Source organism: Pleurodeles waltl, chromosome 6 (assembly GCF_031143425.1).
Source record: "Pleurodeles waltl isolate 20211129_DDA chromosome 6, aPleWal1.hap1.20221129, whole genome shotgun sequence".
Taxonomy (NCBI): domain Eukaryota; kingdom Metazoa; phylum Chordata; class Amphibia; order Caudata; family Salamandridae; genus Pleurodeles; species Pleurodeles waltl.
In genome coordinates this window covers 1,058,913,748-1,058,933,463 of record NC_090445.1, presented here as the reverse complement: position 1 = coordinate 1,058,933,463, position 19,716 = coordinate 1,058,913,748, and the positions used below count along the sequence as shown (strand labels likewise).

Genomic DNA, 19,716 nt, shown 5'->3' with positions numbered 1-19,716 from the left:
TTGAAGCTGTGTTTTGGCCCCACCCATTAAGGACAGCGTGAGGTGTTGAGCAGGTCGTTTTTCCTGTTTGCTGCCTCACAAGGTGGTTGTCCAATGGACCCTGCCCTGCCCCCACAAGCCCACGTGGATTTTTGTTTCACCGCTCATTGTCCCCAGAGCAATGGGCACCAGGTTAGGGAGCGCTTGGGGTGTATGACCTTTTTTGCCTTTCGGGAACGTGCTGGGATGTTGTTTATAACAATGTTAAGTGACTGTTTCTCAGGGGCTCATCTGGAGCTGTTGTAATGTTTTGAGCTATGTCTAACCCACCTGTTTTTCTTGCAGGTATGTCGCATTTATGATGAGGTCATTCATGATTGCTCAGACAGTTTGGGTCTATTAAAGGCATTCTTTTAGACAAAAGTGGCAGCGGGGTCCCAGGATCCTCCAGGGAGTTCTGGCAGCAAGTCAAGAGGTTCCAGGGGCTCAGTAGGTTGGATCAGTCACAGAAATGATGTCCTTACCTAACAAACACCTGCACAGACACAGTGGCTGCTAGCTAGCACAGGCTCTGAGGAGTAGGAATTTGGGTGTAGGGGGTGCTCCAGGTAGGTATCCTAGTGGGGAGATGGACCCCCTGCACAGTGACATCACTGTAGGGGAGGTTGGTGGGTGGGGTCCACCCACAAGGAGGGACCCACCCATGTCCAGATGTACTGAATAAAGGGCTGTAGGAGGGGGGAAATCTGCTACCAGTCATGATCTCACTCGTCAGGATATCATTTTTGAAGGATGCACAGGAACAATTTTAAATATGGACAGGAAACTCCTGTGTATTACGTCTTTGTTAAAGCTAGGACTTGATTTATCTAAACAATAATGAAAAACTGTGGGTTACAGTGTATAACTGATTAAAAGTTTTTGTTTTATGTAAGTGTGTAAATAAATACGTTCAGGGGTCTTTCGACCCTTCACCGAACTTGGCTTGGTCTGATGGTTTTTGCCAATATAGTAAGGGGTATTGCGGAAGGCAGGGTGGACTGAGGGTGGTGTCTACAAGGGACATTGGTGACTGCCTGGCCACGTATCTGGAGAGGTCCTTTCCATTTTGGCAGAAGAGCTGCTCTCATAAAAATAGAAATCACCCAAAGTCAGAAAAAATAACACTGCAGACCATGGGTTACACACAAACATTTCCCAAGAAGCCAAAAAGTTTGGTCTATGGTGTGACTGAGGGATGCGTTGATCCCAGCAGAGGGGAGATCCAGGGGTGGGGGGTGGAGTGTATTTGTAGGGGGAGGGAAGCATGTACGTCTACTGGCTGAATTGAACAATGTGAAAACTGAAAACCTGGGATCAATCTCAGCGTCCACACTTGATTACATTGTGTAATTCTAGGCAATTGTTTTATTTCACTTTCCCTCCTTTGTATTCATTAGCACATACAAAAGGACTTCAAAATACATGACTTCAGGATCTGCGCTGTACAAAGACTTCGCCTGTGTTTGATTTAATAAACTATAATGTTGTTTGTGTATAATAGCTACCCAATCACCCTGAACGTGTACATAACAACTGACTTGCCTCTTATTCTCAACTGGCATTGGTGTCAGGGTGGGGGGGGAGCAGGGTTGTTCATAAATTCATGTTTGAACACTATCACTTTAAAAAAAAATACTTCTAGGTGCACTAATATAATCTGGTCAACTAAGGTGAAACGGTTCTGCATTTTATTGCAATACAATTTTTGAATTTTGAAGAGATTATATCATATTTTTACAGGTTTGCTGAAAGAGGTGTTTAAAAATTAAGGTGTTCCTAAAGTAAAAGGGTGCAAGACACCATATTCACTACCTTCCTTTCACTTCAATGCGCATTTAAATAAATGTGTGTCTGTCAATTTAACATCTTTTCAGCATTAGTGTTGAGTTGAGTAAACAGCAGTCCAATGCTGCTGTTGACCAAGGGGCTGCATGTAAAGGTCAGGAAAACCGAAAGCGGACCCCCAGCCCGTACTGTCTCACTGCTATAGATGATCGTGGATGCCCCTTCAACTTGTACACTTCAAATTCTTTGATACCAAATGTCGTATATGAAGGGATATTTTTGTTCTGATTTTCTTAAAATGTGTGTTTGCGTCATGAATCAAAAACATGAATGGAATTATTGATTTTAAAAAACCCAAGAGCCTGAAAATTACCTTATCACATGTTATTTTATATCGATCAGTCTTAGTGAATAAAGCCAGTGCCTTATTTGCCAACCAGAGCCCACGATCTGTAATGCAACCAAAGCAAATGCCTGTGACTAGGATAGGAGGTAGCATTTGTCTGAATAGCTGAGAATTGTGTAAATGGTGTATTCATTAAAACACACACACACATTTCGATTTTCAAAAGTACATGTATATATTTATATATACACTCACCCTGAAAAATGCTAAGAAAAGTATATAGTTTCACTGATTATAAACACATTGAGGCCTGCTTATTATTTCATAAACATAACTTCACTTTAATTGCGTTTTTAAGGAAAAGTCAGTTAAAAAAAAAAATGTACATCAATGTGTTATGTGCAGAAAAACAATAACTTCCATAAAGATTTTGTTCTTTTCTTTCATTAATGATGTAGTACAACTACCTTCAATACAACTAACTTTCACTGCACCAGTGTTAGCCGCAGAGCCTTTCCTGTAGCCAGACAATGTACTGCACCTCCTTAGCACCCAACCCCCACTGAGCATCAGCATAGTAAAATGTCCTGTAATTAAGGTTCCGTTCCCATTACACATCCATTCCAATCCTGAATGTTGGTCTTGCCAATGGTACCTTAACTGGAGCAAGTATTACTTTGTTTTCGTAACTATGGAAGAGCGCCCCCTCCAACATGGGGGGAGCGCGGACCCTTAGGGGTCGGGGATGCTGGGGCCTGAACCTCGCACTAGTTGTGCGCAGGCTGGCCATGGGCTTCCGCTCGCGCGTCTCGCGAGACGCGCGGGCGGAAGTCCGACGCTTGGAGAACGTCGGTGGCAGTGCCGGACCGGTTTGGGCCGCCGCGCACTGGTGGGGGGGCATAAAAGCACCCCCCCGAAGGCTCTGCCTTCTTACTTCGTGCGTGGCGGCCCGAGCGGACGGACCTGTCGTCAATTCCCACCCACCCTCTCCTTATTATTAGGCTTGGAGGAAGAGAGAATAAGGTAACCGGAAGCAACAGAGGGGACCCCAATGGTGGGGCCCCGGTATAACAACAGAGATAGGATCCTGAAGTCCTGGACCAACCTGCGGATGGACACACCTGTTTGGGGGTAGGGAGCCCAGATCACTGGGGTGGTCACGGGGCTCATGCCCTGGGCCGCTCTGGTACACTCCTTGGTTGATTGATGTTTGGAGATGGGGCGTAACCCTGAGCATGGGGGCAAGGAACAGAGGAAGCAGGGATACCGCCCCCCCTAAGGATACAGGTGACGACCAGTCCCTGTGTGGTCCAAAGGAGGTTCAGGACAGGAAGGGATCCTGTCAAAATAATCTATGGTTACAAAGTAGCGTCTATAACAGTATATATATATTAAAGTTTGCAGTGAAATGTTTTAGTTGAGTAATGTGCATATGATGACTTGCATAAATTGTGTTTATGAATTTTAATGAAAGTATATATAAAAATAAATACTTCTTCCATCAAACAAAATTGTCTTGTCGGTTGGTGTATGACCGGTGTTGGGGTAAGGGCCCTATGGCGGCCTCCGAGGCCTATGTGTTAGAGACTTGCAGTCACAGTGAAATCTCTCAGGTGGTTACGATCCTTGGGTGAAACCCATGTCAGCTAAACATCACGACAATATAAGGACCCAAAAGTCTAATAATAATGTATTTCCAAGATCACCTCAGAATGTGCTTGGTTCTAATTTAATAGGAGCAATGCATATAAACAACCGGACATTCAGGGCATTCTGAAAAGGAACTGCAAAGCAACCCTTTAAGAGATTAACGGAGATTAGTTTTTGTAGACCCCATGCTTCAGAACCTCGATTACAGTTAATAATAGTCTTAGAGCTTCATGAACAACAGCCATTCGTCATCCACCTGTAATGTTTTCAAACTATGTAGGCTGTCAATATTGATTCTCGAAAATCGACGGGATAGAATATTGCTACAACAAACAACAATATTGAGGTGCAAAATTTTGAAAGCAAAGTTTATATACATTTTCTACAATTGGCTCCATCTGTATGTAGCGTAGTGATATATATCTTCAAGTACAGAGATGTGGAGTTAATAGCAAATCCTTACCTCCCTCTGTGCACTTACTTTTTGATGTTCGTCCCTAAAAATTGTGGTGATGATATTCTGTCACATCCATAGTCTGGGTTCGATATTCCCAGCCACAATCTTTTTATGTCAGATTGCATTTCCATATTCTCTACCACAATAAGAGAGCCGAAGGAATGCTACTACCACATATCCTCCAAGGCTAAATATGTATAGACCAAGAATATGGTAGTAGTGGTGGCCACCCTATCTCAACTAGAGAAGTGCCATTATCTTAGAAGATCATCTGAGTAAAAAGGATGGAGGTCCAAGACGGAATCGCCTTTGATAAAGCATGCCACAATTATGTGGATGAGGCTTTTCAGTCCGTTTTTCTAATTTCTCGTTAGGATAATGGCACTCTACTTGAGATAGGGTGACCTCATAACCATACAATACATTGTCTTATGTTCTTTTCAGCTTTGAGGCTGTTCTACATATACTCTGTGGTTTGCGATTATCAGATGTGACAATGTTATAGTCTGGTCAGAATCCTTGGTTGTAGTACTGTATTATGTTTTATAACTGCACAGAATGTAGTCTGTGATCCCTCTGGACAGTGCCATTCTCGTAGAGAGAGTACTGACCCTTTGTACCATTACTGAATATAGTTTACTTTTGTGTGTTTTCCATTCCGACTGAGCTGTTTACATTGTTATTATATTTGATAAATAAATGCATATACACATGTGTGTGTGTTAATATTAAGATTGGTGTGTACACACAACACATAGCTGAAGATTTATACTTTACTGGTGCTATGATTAATGTGTGGCACTGTACATTAGCTCATCCCACACACCTTGAATTGCTTGCTCACGACTACCTGGAATTAAGAATGCTTAAGAAACACGTACATTCCGTTGTGAGCTACGTACCTTGGTTGCAGATTGCAATGTTCCTGAGCTCCCTCTTATATACGGCGCTCCATACCCTCTATTAGGACCCGGAGGCCTCCATACGACCCCCACTCCCCACCAGAAATACACAAACCGACAACTTTTAAACGTTGGAAGTGGTTTATTCAAACAACAAACATCTTATAACTTTTCAAGCATATTAGATATTTACATCTTTTTATCTACATGTCATGAGCATTTTTGTGACCATAAATCAATTCTGACAGGATTCCTTCCTGTCCTGAACCACCATTGGACCACACAGGTGACCCATCTATCACCTGTATCCCTAGGAGGGGCGGTTACCCTGACTACACTGTACCTTATCCTCATGCTTCGGGTTCCGCCCCCTCCTCCAAACACCAATCAGACTCGGGGTGTAACGGGGCGGCCAAGGGCTGGAGCCCCATGTTCCCCCCAGCGATCTGAGCTCCCTTACCCCTTGATCTGGTGTGTACATACGTTGGTTGGCTCAGAACTTCAGGATCCTATCCCAGGTGTCCTCCCGGGGGCCCCACCTTGGGGACCCCCCCTGTTGCTTCTAGTCACATTTATATCTCAATTTCCGCCACGAGGGCGACCAGGGCCCAAAAGGTCCTTCTCCCTCCCCACCAGAAAATAAACTACGCGCAAAGGCCCACATGTCCTGCATGAATTGATTGGTCCCTGTATCAAATAGATGCACCTGGTCCTTGTGGAACATGTGTGAGCCCTTTAATAGTTTGTGGGGGATGTTCCATAGCCGCCCAGGGCCCGGGCAAAGTTTTGCCATCTCAGCGTTCAGCCGTCGTACCGAAACATTGATAGTCCTTGACCTGATCCCAGCACCCCATTTTTGCCGTGGCACCATGTGGGACCATGCAATCGCAGCATTTGGAAATTGCTTTGACAATTTAGTAATCTCTAAAAATACTGTTTCTCTTAGAGTCTTGCGGCCCAATCGCACCAAGTCGTTGCCTCCTAAGTGAATAATGACAAGATCCGGGGACTGTAGCCCCTCACATCCCTTCGCCATATTGACCAAATGCTGTAGCTGAGTGATGCCCACACCGCCAATTCCACACCAGCGGAACGCCACACCTTGAACCATCGCTGGATTCGACCCACGGAGCTGTTGCACCCGGTACACCGCCCGACGAACAAATGAATGCCCCAAAACCCAAACTACACGATGAGACATTGTACTGAAATGAAAAGAAAAGAGCGTGAGGCGTTCATATACTAGCACAGTGCTACCTTTACACCAATTCAGGCCTAATGTACCGTCTGTAACACTCCGATGACCACCGGCCGATGACCACGGCCGATGCCTTTCACTGCAGTGGCCGTCAAGCCAGCACCTGCCGCTAGTGTAGCTGCCCCTATTCTAAAAGAATGGGAGGAGTAACCTGATTGCTCCAAGGCCAACTTGAAGATCATCAAGAATTGGTAACGCGATAAGCAATCCCCGTTAAGGTGTATGAACAAAGCGGACGAGCCAGCCCGGGGGCGGACCTGGAGGTAATTATTCGTAAGCAGTACTGGGCATAATGGTGAACCGGGTGCGGCCCTGAGTGTGATACGCGCCCCCCTCTGAAGCTGGTCCGTTTTGGATTTGCGCAAGACTATCGAAAGGAACCCAGCGCCGGACGTAATGTCGCCCCACTGTAGCCCCCCCGCATGATCGCCCTTGGATGCGCCCACCAATTCACTGATTCGGAAGGCCCCGTAAAAGGCCACCGCAAAAGCTGCGGAGAATAAGGCAGCCTCAGCAGGGGACGAGCAGATGCCTGGAAGTGCGCCCAGTATGTTCCCAAGCAGGGGTGCGGTAATGGGGCGCCTAGTATCAGCTTGAACACGAGCCACCCTGGCCCAACCTGTTAAGGCCCTATTTATAATAAAAGTATTCAAGGGTGCCTCGAGTTTTCTGATCTTTGCGAAGAAACGTATCGCCGCCAAATAAGCCTTTGCGCACGACACCGGGCGCCCTTGGATTTTTAGATGCTGCAGGAAAGCACAAACCGCGAACTCAGTGAATGGTTCAGAGATCTGCTGTCATTGTAAGAACCGCCTGTAATTATAAAAATCATTCTCGTAAGCTTTCTTAGTATGTGGTGCTAGAGATGTTGCTACTAAATCGGGGAGGGCAGGGCACCAATTCTCCACAGAGACTCTGGGAACTCCGACATCTTCTCCATCGCCTGGGGGTGATACCGCAGAAATTCCTGCATTAATGAGCGAGACAGAGCGTCAGCTGCGTTGTTATGAACCCCCCGGCACATGTTTAGCCCTGAAAGTAATGTTGTGTTGCAAGCATGACAAGATCAGGTGCTTTAACAGGCGTAGGACCAGCGGGCATGAAGCCCCTTGGCGGTTAATGACTTCTACTACTGTCATGTTGTCAGACCAAAAGATTACCACCCTATTCTTAAATATCTCCGCCCAGATATTTACTGCTACCACGATAGGGAATAACTCCAAGAAGGCTATGTTCTTGGTCCAACCCTTGCTTACCCAATCCACGGGCCAGTCAGCTCTGCACCACCGGCGGCCCAGAATTGCTCCAAAACCTACGCTACCAGCCGAATCAGTATACAAACCCAGCGTTGGGCTGGAGATTGCCTTTTTGGGCCAAATGACCGCACCATTGAAATCTTGCAAAAAAAACTCCAACAACCTTAGGTCTCCAATAACCTCCACCGATAGCCGAGTGTGGTGATGTTTTTCAACCAGCCCGGACATTGAACGAGCGATAGATCTAGAAAAGGGGCGGGCCATGGGGATGATTCTCAGTGCGAAATTTAGTTGGCCTACCAGCACCTGAAGCTGGTGTAGGGTAACTCTCTTCTGAAACAACATTACATGAATGGATTCCTTGAAAGCCAGCAACTTCTCCTGGGGCAAGCGACACTCCCCGGCCACCAAATCAATTTAAATTCCCAGGAAAGTGATGCACGTAGTGGGACCGGCTGTCTTCTCGGGGGCCAAAGGAACCCCGAATTCCTCAAACATTGCAATCAAGGCCTGGAGAGCCCACCCACATTTGTCAGACCCGGGGGGGCCCAAGATTAGGAAATCATCCAAATAATGAATGACATCGCGGTGACCAGTGCGAAGTAAGAAAGCCCACTGGAGAAAGGTGCTGAATTGTTCAAAATAACTACATGATATACTACAACCCATGGGCATGCACTTATCATAGAAGTATTCCCCATGGAACTGAAAACCCAAGAGATGATAATCGTCAGGATGGACCGGGAGAAGACGGAAAGCTGACTCAATGTCGGTCTTTGCTAACAGGGCCCCTTGGCCCAGTTCCCTTACCTTTTCCAGTGCGTTGTCAACTGATGCATAGCGGACAGAGCAAAGCTGGGGGTCAATGGCATCGTTAACCGATGACCCCCGGGGGGCAGACAAATTGTGAATCAGCCTGAACAGCCCAGGTTCCCTCTTGGGCACCACTCCCAAAGGGGAGCACACAAAGCCGGATAAAGGTGGTCTTTCAAAGGGGCCCGCCAGCCTCCCCAGGGCCCGCTCTTTTGCCAGCTTCCTGGCCACCACACAAGAGTTCTGTGACGCTGAGAATAAGTTTTTACAGTGATTTACTGGTGTAACATTTGAGGCGGGGATCCTGAACCCGTAGGAAAACCCGTGAAAAAGTAACTTTGCAGAATCTAAGGCTGGGTAAGCCTGTAACCATGGGAGCAATGTGTTTCGTCTAATAGGAGAAGGCAGAGGGTGGTCAATTTGCTGGCTTACTTGAATCCCTGCCCCTCTCTTTAGACTTCTTGATACACTTAGATTCAGGGTGGGAGGGGTGCCCGCAGAAGGAACAGTTATGCCTGAACTTGCATGAACCTGCGGGACGTGAACACACCTTTCGGTTGAATGCCCAGCAAGAGCCCTTCCTCTCACTATGGGCCTGAGTCCGAAAGGGCTGCCTCCCAGAAACCTTGTTGTTAACGCATTCCAGCCAGACATTAACCTCAGTTTGATCCCATCCGATGGATGGATCCTCCACCCTAGCCCAGCGGAAATCCCTGTCGTATTCTAACCAAGCATACCCCCCATAAGTGTGCTGGGCCTTCAATATTTTATTTGCGTAGAATATCAAAGAGGAGCCCAACTCCGTTTTTTTCTCCAACAAGACTGACATGAATACATTAAAACCCAATAACCAATTTGTAATACTCTCTTCCACCTTGGGTTTCCTATCCCCAAAGAATGAAGACTTGGGTTCTTTATCTTTAGACTCGGCCTCCCTCCTTTTTGCCCTTATCAAGGAAAAGATATCCACAAATTCCCCTTTCCAGTTCTTCTCCTTAACCTCTGCAGCAACGTGTGCTGTCAGCTTACCTGGTCTGGATAGCAATGCATCTGCTGTCCCTTCCTTTGTAGAGTTATCCTGAACCGGAACCTTGCTGGGCCCAGGCTGGACATTTTGAACTATGGGAGGTGATGCGACAACAGCGCCCGGTGTCAGGGTGACACTCGGGCTGAGAACAGATGCCTGCAGGTTCGTTGTATGTGCAGCCGATAGCGCATCCACTTGGCGCTTTAGTTCATTTAGTGTGTTCTGCAAAGAATCATCCGCCACCCACGGCGTTGTAGGAGGAGGCGAGTTAACAGGTGGTGTACTAATACTGGCTAACAACCTGGATACTTCAAGCAATGTTTGCCTGGATGGGTCCTGCACCTGTGCAAGATGCTCAGGAGCCTTAGGAGCGGGGGGGGGGGTACAGGCAGTGCTGCAGGTACTGTTGCGGGCAAAGTTACCCCTGTTAAGGGGGCGGGAGGGGCCCCTGACTGTGCTGCGGGTGCCAAAGAGGCCAAGGATTTCCGAATTCCGCCAAGACCCCTTCTAACCCTGGTACTGGTGCTATGCCCTGGGTCATGGGGGAAGGGGCAGCAACTGGGGGGGGGGGGGGGGGAGGTTCCAGTAGGTCAATAACAACAGGTATATTGGCTACAGCAGTAGTGGCAGCTATAGTGAGTGGCTGTGTGGGGGGTGGGGCTGGTGCCTGCGCTCTACCCTTCCTCGCGCGCTTGACTGGGGGAAAAGCCGCGCTTGGAGCTACGTGTGACCGCTTAGGGCGGCTGCTCGTATCCCCACCAGCATCACGAACGGGTGAACCCATGACCTCGCCTGCCTCCTCTTTCCCTAATTTCTCTAGGACCAATCTCAACAACTGTGATAATTCCGGATCCTTTCCCTTACTTTTAGAGGCACTCGCCTTCTTAGGGGCCATGATCAAATGTATGCAAGGATCCCTCCTAATCTGACAATGACAAGAAAATACCTTTTTATATATATATCTACACACACATATAATTAATTTTTTTTTTGTTTTTGTGTTATTGATGAACCTGCAACAAAATGAATACAAACACAGTTAACTAATGAATCAAGGACCACAATTATCACAACTTGACCCAGCTAAGACCAGCCAGGCAATGAAGTGCGAATGCAGCGGCCACCCTCACTATTTGCTGAAAACCCTATGTCGGTTCAAGATAGACTTACCCAGGTAGGAGTTACCCTTTAACAAGAGGATTGCAAACAAAATGCTAAAATAAAAAGGGAGAACTGTAAAAGATTCCCAGCTGCCACCCCAGTTTTAAATAAACATTACCTTCTTTTACTGAAGACTATGGGGTTGTGGGGTTTTCCTTGAATTAAAAGGTACAAGTTGCAAAATATTCCCCAGCTGACCAGCGAAATAGGACCCTACACGTCACAGCATTATCACCAGTGCATATCCCAAGTGCGAGACTAGTTCTTCAAGGCAGAACAGAGATGCCTGACCAAAAACAAGACTACCAGCGTTCAAAATTGGACAATGAACAATGTGGCATTGGTAAACTGTTAATGCTGTAAAAGCAGTGATTCAAACATGTAAAAAAAACACAATTGGGAGAAAATAGGCAACACGGATAAACCACCTGCTTTTGATGCGCTGCCCGACCCCAGTGAGTATGCAGGCTCGACCGGAATCCCAGCAGTCCAGTGCAAGGGTTACCCTGACTACACAATAAACTCTTTTCCCCCACTTGGACACCCACCACAATGCCGCCCTGTTGCAGGTGAAAAAACTGGTCCCCCTTTAAAAATTGCGCCGCCTACGCGCGGATGGGATGTTTTTTAGGAAGGACCCAGGCACTGTTCCAGACACCGCAGTGCCTTCCTCCCCCTGCCTACGCGCAGCGCTTCAAGGACTTCCCCAGGACCAACTACGGCGCCTATTACGCGCTGCCCTGCACGCTAAAAAATAGATAAACTACCCCAGTTACGACGCGCTCCCCAATTAAGGCAACACCGGCTAGCCCCACGCGGCGAGGAATACACTTACTTGACCACTCTCCTGAAGATCCACCAACCGCGACCCGGGATGCGACGAAGATCCAAGCCCTCGAATCCGCCGGGAACCAGGAAACAGCACACACGGGACCGCCGAGGAACCAGGAAGAATCAGCTTGCAGCAGGTGAGCCTCGAACTCAGAACCTCAACTTTGCTCAAGAACAGCTTTACGTGCATACCGATTGCGCCACTAGAGCTGAGGAAGACAGCCAACAAACCGCAACCAGGAACAGCAAACGCAGGACCCCGCTCCCGTCCAGCCGCCACGAAATGGAAAAGAAGGGCTTGCCTTCTTGGGGGGCCCATTAAATAGCCCCCCACCAGTTTGCGGCGGCCAGAACCAGTCAGGGCTCAACGTGGACCCAACGTTTGTTCCGGGGAAGACTTCCGCCCCCAGGCCTCGCGAGGCCTGGGGGCGGAAGTCCGACCGGCCACCTGCGCACCTGAGAGGAGTGCTGGGCCTCGTAGCCCCCGGCTCCTAACGGGCCGCGCCCCCCCCACTTTGGCGGGGGCACTTTACCCAAATACTCACATCAGGGAGCCCAGCCAGGCAGCCTGTGACACTTCTTACTCAGCCCACCCTTTGAGACTTTCCAAATCATGGGAGCTGATTGCAGTTTTTCATGAGAACCTAAGCCCACTGGGCTGCCTTGAAACAAAGCTACACCACAATGTACTAGTATCTCCTATGGCTATTCATGCAATGGACCCTAAAGGAATAAACAGTAGTAGTCTACAAAAGGTCTAACCCTTTGCTAATGCCAATTTCATAGACTGAGTCTAAGTGAGATCTGACGGATTCTTGTAAAAACCTCAGGACTGTTTCTCATCTATCACAAAGAATAAATACTTCCAGTATTCACCAGTGCTATCAACATGATCTACTCTAAAGCCCTCATTATGAGTGGTCTGATAATTTCCAATGTCTGTGGTACACCATATTACTGTACAGATTAGATTTTGAATTTTGTGTTATTACTGCATCAGATACATACAGGTGCGACAAAAATGCATCCCCTGTTTAGTTCTGGTAAATTAAACCTGCAGGAATTAAAAGTGCCAAAAATGATCTGGAAAACAGTGAGAGATTTTGAAGCGGTAAACACTATATTGTTGATGTTATATGTATTTCAAGGGCAAAACGAGCAATAGGCCTCGGTGTTGGATATTATCGGATGTGATAGTTATTGCATCTAAAACTGGGCCTCTCGTAAATTAACTATTGTGTTATTTTGTAACTGGAACATAATCCCTGTGAAGTTTCTAGAGTAGGCCTAAACTACTCGACAGCAGCTACCACTGAAGTCTCAAGGAAAGTAAGGGAGCTCTGGCTTACTTAGCAAGTTACAGTATTCAATGACCTGAAACAAAAAAAATCTGCCCGAGGCCTAGCTAGCTACATTCTACTGACATGACAGACATATCAGTCACTTGCAGGTGACAGGTTCATACCCCGAAGGGGCAAACTCGCCATAAACCGAGTACCATGTAATTAGGTAATAAGGCCTATTGTTCAAGCACCTACAGCAAATTCCAATTTTACTGAGCATCCTATAAATAATCATCATTATTATTATTAGTGTTTGTTATAGCTCAGGGAGCCCAAAGCTTACAGCATGTCACAGATTTAACTCCAGGCAGGTCTAACTCGGCCTTTTTATGTTGATAAACAGATAAAACCTAGTTGGGTTATAATGGGGAATATCCGCTGTAACCAGATGACCCCCCCGATACAGTACAACCCCCACAGTATACCATCAGACACTTACTGGCGGTAATTTTTTCAGTGACACAAAAAAATGTTGTAAAAACAAATTGCGAGTCCTCTACAATATCGATTTTAAAGTTTAGTTTAAAAAAATGAATTAGAAAAAAGCATGCTCATTGTCTTCCTCTAGGCACACACCTAGGGCCCCAGAATCCTGATGCGCAGACAGGTGTCAGTGATCCCGTACGCCAGGGAGGAGCGGCAACTTGGAAGAGCCCCGGGGCTTGGGTTCCAGCCGTGTGTGATGACAGGGCAGGGGTGGGAGGAGGAGCAGCGGCCGGGCAGAGGGATTCTTGGCGCTGCACACCGGCAGGCAGAGGGAGCTGCGGCGCAGCACACCGGCACAGAGAGTCTTGGCGCTGTATACTTACACAGAGGTAGGCAGAGAGATCCTCGGCCCTGCACACCGGCACAAAAGCAGGCAGACACACGGAGTCTCGGCGCTGCACACTGGCACAGTCAGGCAGAGGAGTCTTGGTGCTGTACACCGCCACAGAAGCAAGGCAGAGCTGACTTGGAGTGCTTTTGCAGTCGCAGCGGGGGTATGCGGAGACCAGAACGCAGTGGCTTGTAGGGAGAGTGCAGGGCCGAGCAAAGGGTTTGCAGGAGCAAACTGCACAGGAGCAGAACAAGGAGCGCTGAGTCTGGGGGCGCAGAGAGCAGTGGACGAAAAGTGTGAGCAGCACCGAGCTCGGCAGAAGAGGCCATGAGGAGATGCAGGGTGCGGCGACTTTTGGAACACCTAACGGCACTGGCTTCCCCGAGCGCCTAAGGAGCTGAGTGAGCGCCACCGCCGCACGCGCCTCTCGCTCACCCCCGGCGGCAGCGCGAGCCCCACCTGCTTCGTCAGAGCGCAGTCAGCTCGGCCGCGGGCGGGCAGGACGCGGTCTGCGCGGATGAATGAGTCAGCAGACGCGTCTCTGCGCGCGAGAGCCGGGAGCGCGGACTGCAGCGGCGTTCCAGAGCTCGAGCGCCCTCCCGCCGCCGACTGCATCCCGTCCTGAGAGGTGAGTGCTGCCCGGTGGGGCTGAGGGCGCCCCTCGGCCGTATTGCCATGCGGCGGATGTATGTGTACTGCATCGGTGTGGTCCAGAGGAGGACTGTCCTGTCTGTGAATGGGGAGAATTCCGGACGGGGAACTGTCTGGCCAAAACCTCGGGGGATAAAGGCTTCACCTGAAATGAGACCGATTCTGCAGAGTGTACCGTACTTTTTACTGTGTGCAATTGTAGCCGCTTAGTTGTGATTGTGTATTGGGAGTGTGGGCTTCCCTTGCCTGCGGGTAGTTTTTATCAGGTTCACTGGTTTAAACTGCTCTGTGGGGGGGTTTGTCCCAGAAAGTTTACCTTTGCACTCCACCACTGGTCTGCGCGGATGGGATGCTGTTTTCGACTGCGAGGGTTTGAGACTGTTTTAGGCAATGCGTGCCCTCTAGTGCTCTTTCATTTACGCGCTTCCTCCTCATTCGGTTTGTTTTTGTTTATTTTGTTATTTATGGTACGGTTACGAGATGCCGCTCATCCTGGGCTTCCATGTGCACTTACCTGTGTAACCCTCTAGGTTTATTTGGTTCATTAAATTGTGAAAGAGAACCACAACTCCCATAATGCACCAGACCGCTACATGATAACGCATTATGCTCTCTTTGATTTGAAGTAATTTACGATGTTGATCCTCACACCCATTCCAGAGACTGTCACATTTGTGATCATCGCCCTACACGCAGCTTAATTGATGTTTGAGGACGCCGCCTACATCACGTAGGTGGACTACAAACAAAATGAACTGTCTGTGATAACTTAACAACCATGAGTAGGGTCCAGAAGACGGCCACATTTAAATTGTACTGGCTTGAGTATGTTATAGTGAGATGTTGCTTATTTCTTATTAAGAATATATGCTGGCTGCTTGAATTTGTGCCTTGATTCTGTGGTAAAGCTGCTTGCTTGTGGGTAAGGGTTGAGGTGTGTCTGTGAACTTCTTGTAGTGAACTCGGGGAGATCTGCAGTGCTTGAGTCAGTGGAAACTATAAAATAGCGCTCCAACCTCAATGAACAGTCTCTTGGCACTGGAGCGAGACTGCTCCCCCAAATTACAGGTTTTAGAAATCCAACATGCCCTCGTCATCCACTTGGAAAAATATTTTCCAATTTTGCAGTGTTGAAATGGTAAATAAAAGATACTGTGATACTGATCGTAGGTTTGGTGAAGCCTTCTTTCGGATAATCACCCTCCGTCCCAGACCCTTCCAGCCCTTCTGTAAACGTGTATCAGCTCACACCGTTCCTCCCCCGGGAAGCTTTAGAGTTCGTGTATAATTATTTTAAGAAAATATTTCTATTTTTATCAATACATTTCTTGATTGGTAACCATTAACTCTTCTTGCCCAAAATACATTTTTCTAGCCCCCTTGTTCTCTATAGCCTTTCCAAGTGGTTTAGTGGTAGGTGTTGATACCTTCTCAAAGGTATTATGGAGTAAGTCTAGGAGCACTTCTGTACTCTTTTATCACTTTATGAATAGGCTCTAAAACCTATCAAACTTAAATATTCAGGTGGTTAAAATAGAAAGGACTCTGCCCTCTTTTCACTTTTACTAATAGGCAGTTGGACGTTTCAGTTCTCATTAACAACACATTTAAAAGTGGGTGAAGGGGTACTTTTTTTGGTAGTACTCTCCTTACTCATGAATGGTTTTGTGAATCAGCCCCATAAATTCCAATACCATCTTCTCCACCTGACTGACTTGTGATTGCGTGCCAATAACCTGGGGCCTGATGTACAAAGGTTACAGTCTGATAGGTCGCCTTACAAAATACAAAATTGTAGTGGGTGGCAGAACAACCTTCTTACTTACTATTCTATTCATTGGGCAGGTTGAAATTTGAGACCCCTTGTGATCGGCTACAATCACAGGATGGTGGCCTGCAAGGGACAGCAGACCACAATTCCTGTGAATTCTTCCAAAGCGGAAAGTGGAAAAACTCTTTTTTTTTTTTAAGATAAGTCTGGGTTCCTTTAAAGAAACCCGGACTGCTTTAAAAAGAAAAAGAAAAACCTTTCAGTTTTGGAAAACTTAACTGAGAGCAAGCAGATCCTGGATCACTGCCTATTCCCCCTGAAGCTGCCATACTTTTGACAAAGGATAAGCAGTCGAAATGGCTCCTCTTCCCCTTTGTGATCATTTATCACCCCAATTTGGGAGTCAGTAACAGATTAATAGTTTGCGAATGGGAATTATGCGTGCAAACCTCTGATACATACCTTACTGATTCGCGATTTGGAAGGAACACCGCATTCCAAATTGTGATTTGGTATGGGTTTCTAACCTTATTTCGCAATTTTGGAGTAGTTTGCTGAATTACACAATGGGATAAATACATCAGAAGAAGTGATTTAGTGGTCACAATCCCTGTCTGGCAGGGTTTGTGACGTGTACATCACTTTGTACATCAGGTCCTTTATCTCCACATGTCTAAAGTTGGAAATATGAGAAATGTAGTGCAATGCATTGGTAAATTTGTGAGCCATTATACCATTTTGTAATTCAAATATATAAAACTGTCTCCCTTAGTGTACCCTGTCACATTGCTTCCAGCTAGGTCTGTCTGTATAAATAGCAATTCATACATGTCTATATTTGCATTTAAATATATTATAATACCACTGAGCTGCTTTTGGGGGCTGTGCCTTCAGCATACCAGTTAAGTTATATATTTTATTATACATTTAGACAAGTTTGGCTTGCTCTGTTTTTTCTGTGCGGGGAAGGCACTATAAAAAGCATCAAATAGATGTATTTTTCGGTTTGCTGCAAATGCTTGATGATATAAATATACATTGTGAAAAAATAGCACTTCTGGTGTTTGGAGTCGCAGCAATGGAAAATGTTTAATTGAGCGGAGGACCAGCGGAGCTTGGAGTTGCAGAATGCAGCAGCCACTTTAGGCTTCGAGTTGAGGGCGTCTGCACAGTTGCCAGAGGGCTCAGGTGCCGAATTGTGGCTGTTTTCCAATTAGGGCTTCTCGTGCCCTCTCTCGGACAGCGCAGGTGACGTGTGGCACCTGGAAGCGAATCGGCGCTGCCCTCTGTGTGAAAGAGTAACTTGGCAAGAAGTGGGAATGTTGGCAACAGTCTGATCAGAATACTGCCCCCTGAGGTTTTGGACCCTGTGCTAATTTTTACATCCGTTGCTTGGTTTCACGATAAACAGCTGGTGGTGTCCTTGTGTTTCCCATGTAGTCTTGTCTGCGCAGGGTTCAGAAACACGTTGGACCCTTTCCTGTGTAGGTTGGGCTGAGAAGACATATCTGTTACATGGCCTCTATGTCACGAGGGCGACTTTTAGACCATTTCGGCTCTTCTACCATCATCACTCAGCAAGCTAGTATTTGTGAGCCCGTATTTTTTGATGAAAAGTGAAACTATAAACCCTACTGTTTTTGGATACTGTTGGCAAGAATTCAAGGACTAGAAGAAGGTCCATGACATAACGACTAACACACACAAGAAAAGTAAAGCAAGTAACTGACATTGTTAAATACCAAAATCTGTATGGATTTACAGTACTGCTCCTACCTGCCAGATTGCCATAGAGAGAATTGCATAGTGAAGTGACCATTTTTTTTTCGTTTTGGGTCTGGCTAAAGACAGCTTTGAACGTGTTGTTAGCCACACGTTTTCGAGACTCATAATAAAAATACACATATACACACAGGGGCTTTAGAGCATCCTTCTTTATCAATTGGTCTGTTAAAGTGCCCTTCATGTTCTGTTTTTGCCCACTACAGCATAGACCAGGGGGGTTAATTAATTAAGTCATTTTGGTTGTAAACATCCACCTTAAACTGGTTCACTTCAGTGCCAGGGCTTGTAAACCTGATTTTACCTCTCTGATTTTTATTTATACCTTCATTGTATGTTGTTTACATTTATTTTCGTCATTTATCATTTACTTTTCCCCAAACTTATGCACATTTAATGCCTATTGCATATGCTAGTTATAAATAAATAAACACATTGATCCTTTCCAAGAGCATACCTGATGGCTTTGCTAGTGCTTGTTTTTGCAGTGGTACACAAGGGAAGTTTAGCTTGTAACAGCCACTAGCGTAAGACAGAGCTCGAGTACACTAAAAAAAGCCCTAGTGTTAATTTGTTGCATTTTGATTCTTGTACATTTGATCCATTGTAAACGGAGGGCTGTGACTTAAAGAATTCAAGGAAAAATAGGACTGAAAATTCAAATTTCAACTCACTGGGGATGGATGTCAGAGCTTTCTGTTTAGACGTGGCTGCTGTGTAAAAGAACAATTTTACTTGCATTAGTTGACTTGTTTAGATCCATTGCAGATATGGTGCACTGTCCCACCCTGCCCTGAGGCACACCCTTAGATCTGTGCACAGGTCACTGGCCAGGATAGTGCTCTCTATCACAGCAAATGGACTGTTCCCACTGCCAGAGCTAACCTATGCTTGCACTGTGAACAGCACATTAGTGAAAGGTGGACAACCCGTTTGAAGCAGTGGTCAAACCTTCACTGGAGACAGCGACCCTAACTATGTTTTAACGAGGGGCAGAGATCCCCTTGCAGTGGGGTGCAGTGAATGACAGCACTTAAGTACAAGGGAATTCCTGGCGGCCCCTGGGAGCATCAAGGGCACACTGCCACCTCTTCTTTCTCTGTCACTGTGCCTGTAACATGGCACAGGTTGAAAGGTTGAGCTCATTTCCCTGAGACCTAGCCTCATGCAAATGAAGGCACACCTTCTTGGAGGCACACCCGTGCACATTTAGTGTGTGTGTGATCCATACTACAGAAAGGGCCATGCTAGTATCTATTGTTCCTTGAGTAATACCATAGTGTCCCAAAGGCACTCAAAAGTTGGTGCAAGCACCTGTTGTGACCCGGGGCACTATGTATAAATCTGTCCTTGGATTTGGCTGGTGGAAAAGTCAGCACAGCAAGTCAGACTTCAGTTGATGGATAATATCAGATGTTCCAAATCAGATGAACAGCATTGATACAGACCCTAAAATACCAGTTTCATGGATCATCCATTGCAGTTTTTGCATGACACCTTTAGTCAGTCCAGGCTTTCAAGTCATCAGCACTTTGTATGCTGGGATTTCTAGGCTCACATAAGCAATGGGCATTGCAAAACTACAAGTTCAAGAATGCAAAGTGCTGTTGTCCAAAAGCATGTACAGGCTGTGTGGATTACACTAGGCAATGGCCCAAATTAGCAGTCACTGGTGGTGGCACGTTGGTATCGTCCTACCTGAACAGCATACCCATCTGCGTTACTGAAAGCACATCTTCACCTATTGAGTCAGAGGATGGGCTGCGATGGGCACCTTGGGATGTACAGCACCAATCCCAGACTGTTGAAGGTGCTGCAGTCACAGACCAACAACAGATTGAGTGC

General features: G+C 46.7%; 1 protein-coding gene across 3 annotated transcripts in view; it reads left to right on the top strand.

The window, feature by feature from the left end:
• Positions 1-19,716, top strand: part of PLEKHG5 (pleckstrin homology and RhoGEF domain containing G5) — an 834,379-nt gene that overhangs the window by 435,461 nt on the left and 379,202 nt on the right. The window contains exon 1 of one of the 3 annotated variants that reach the window (XM_069240018.1): positions 13,561-14,295. The exons of the other annotated variants lie outside the window; for them this stretch is intronic. The gene's annotated coding sequence lies outside the window, so the exon portion shown is untranslated. Of the gene's footprint in view, positions 1-13,560; positions 14,296-19,716 lie in introns of those variants that run through there. 3 annotated transcript variants of the gene reach the window in all.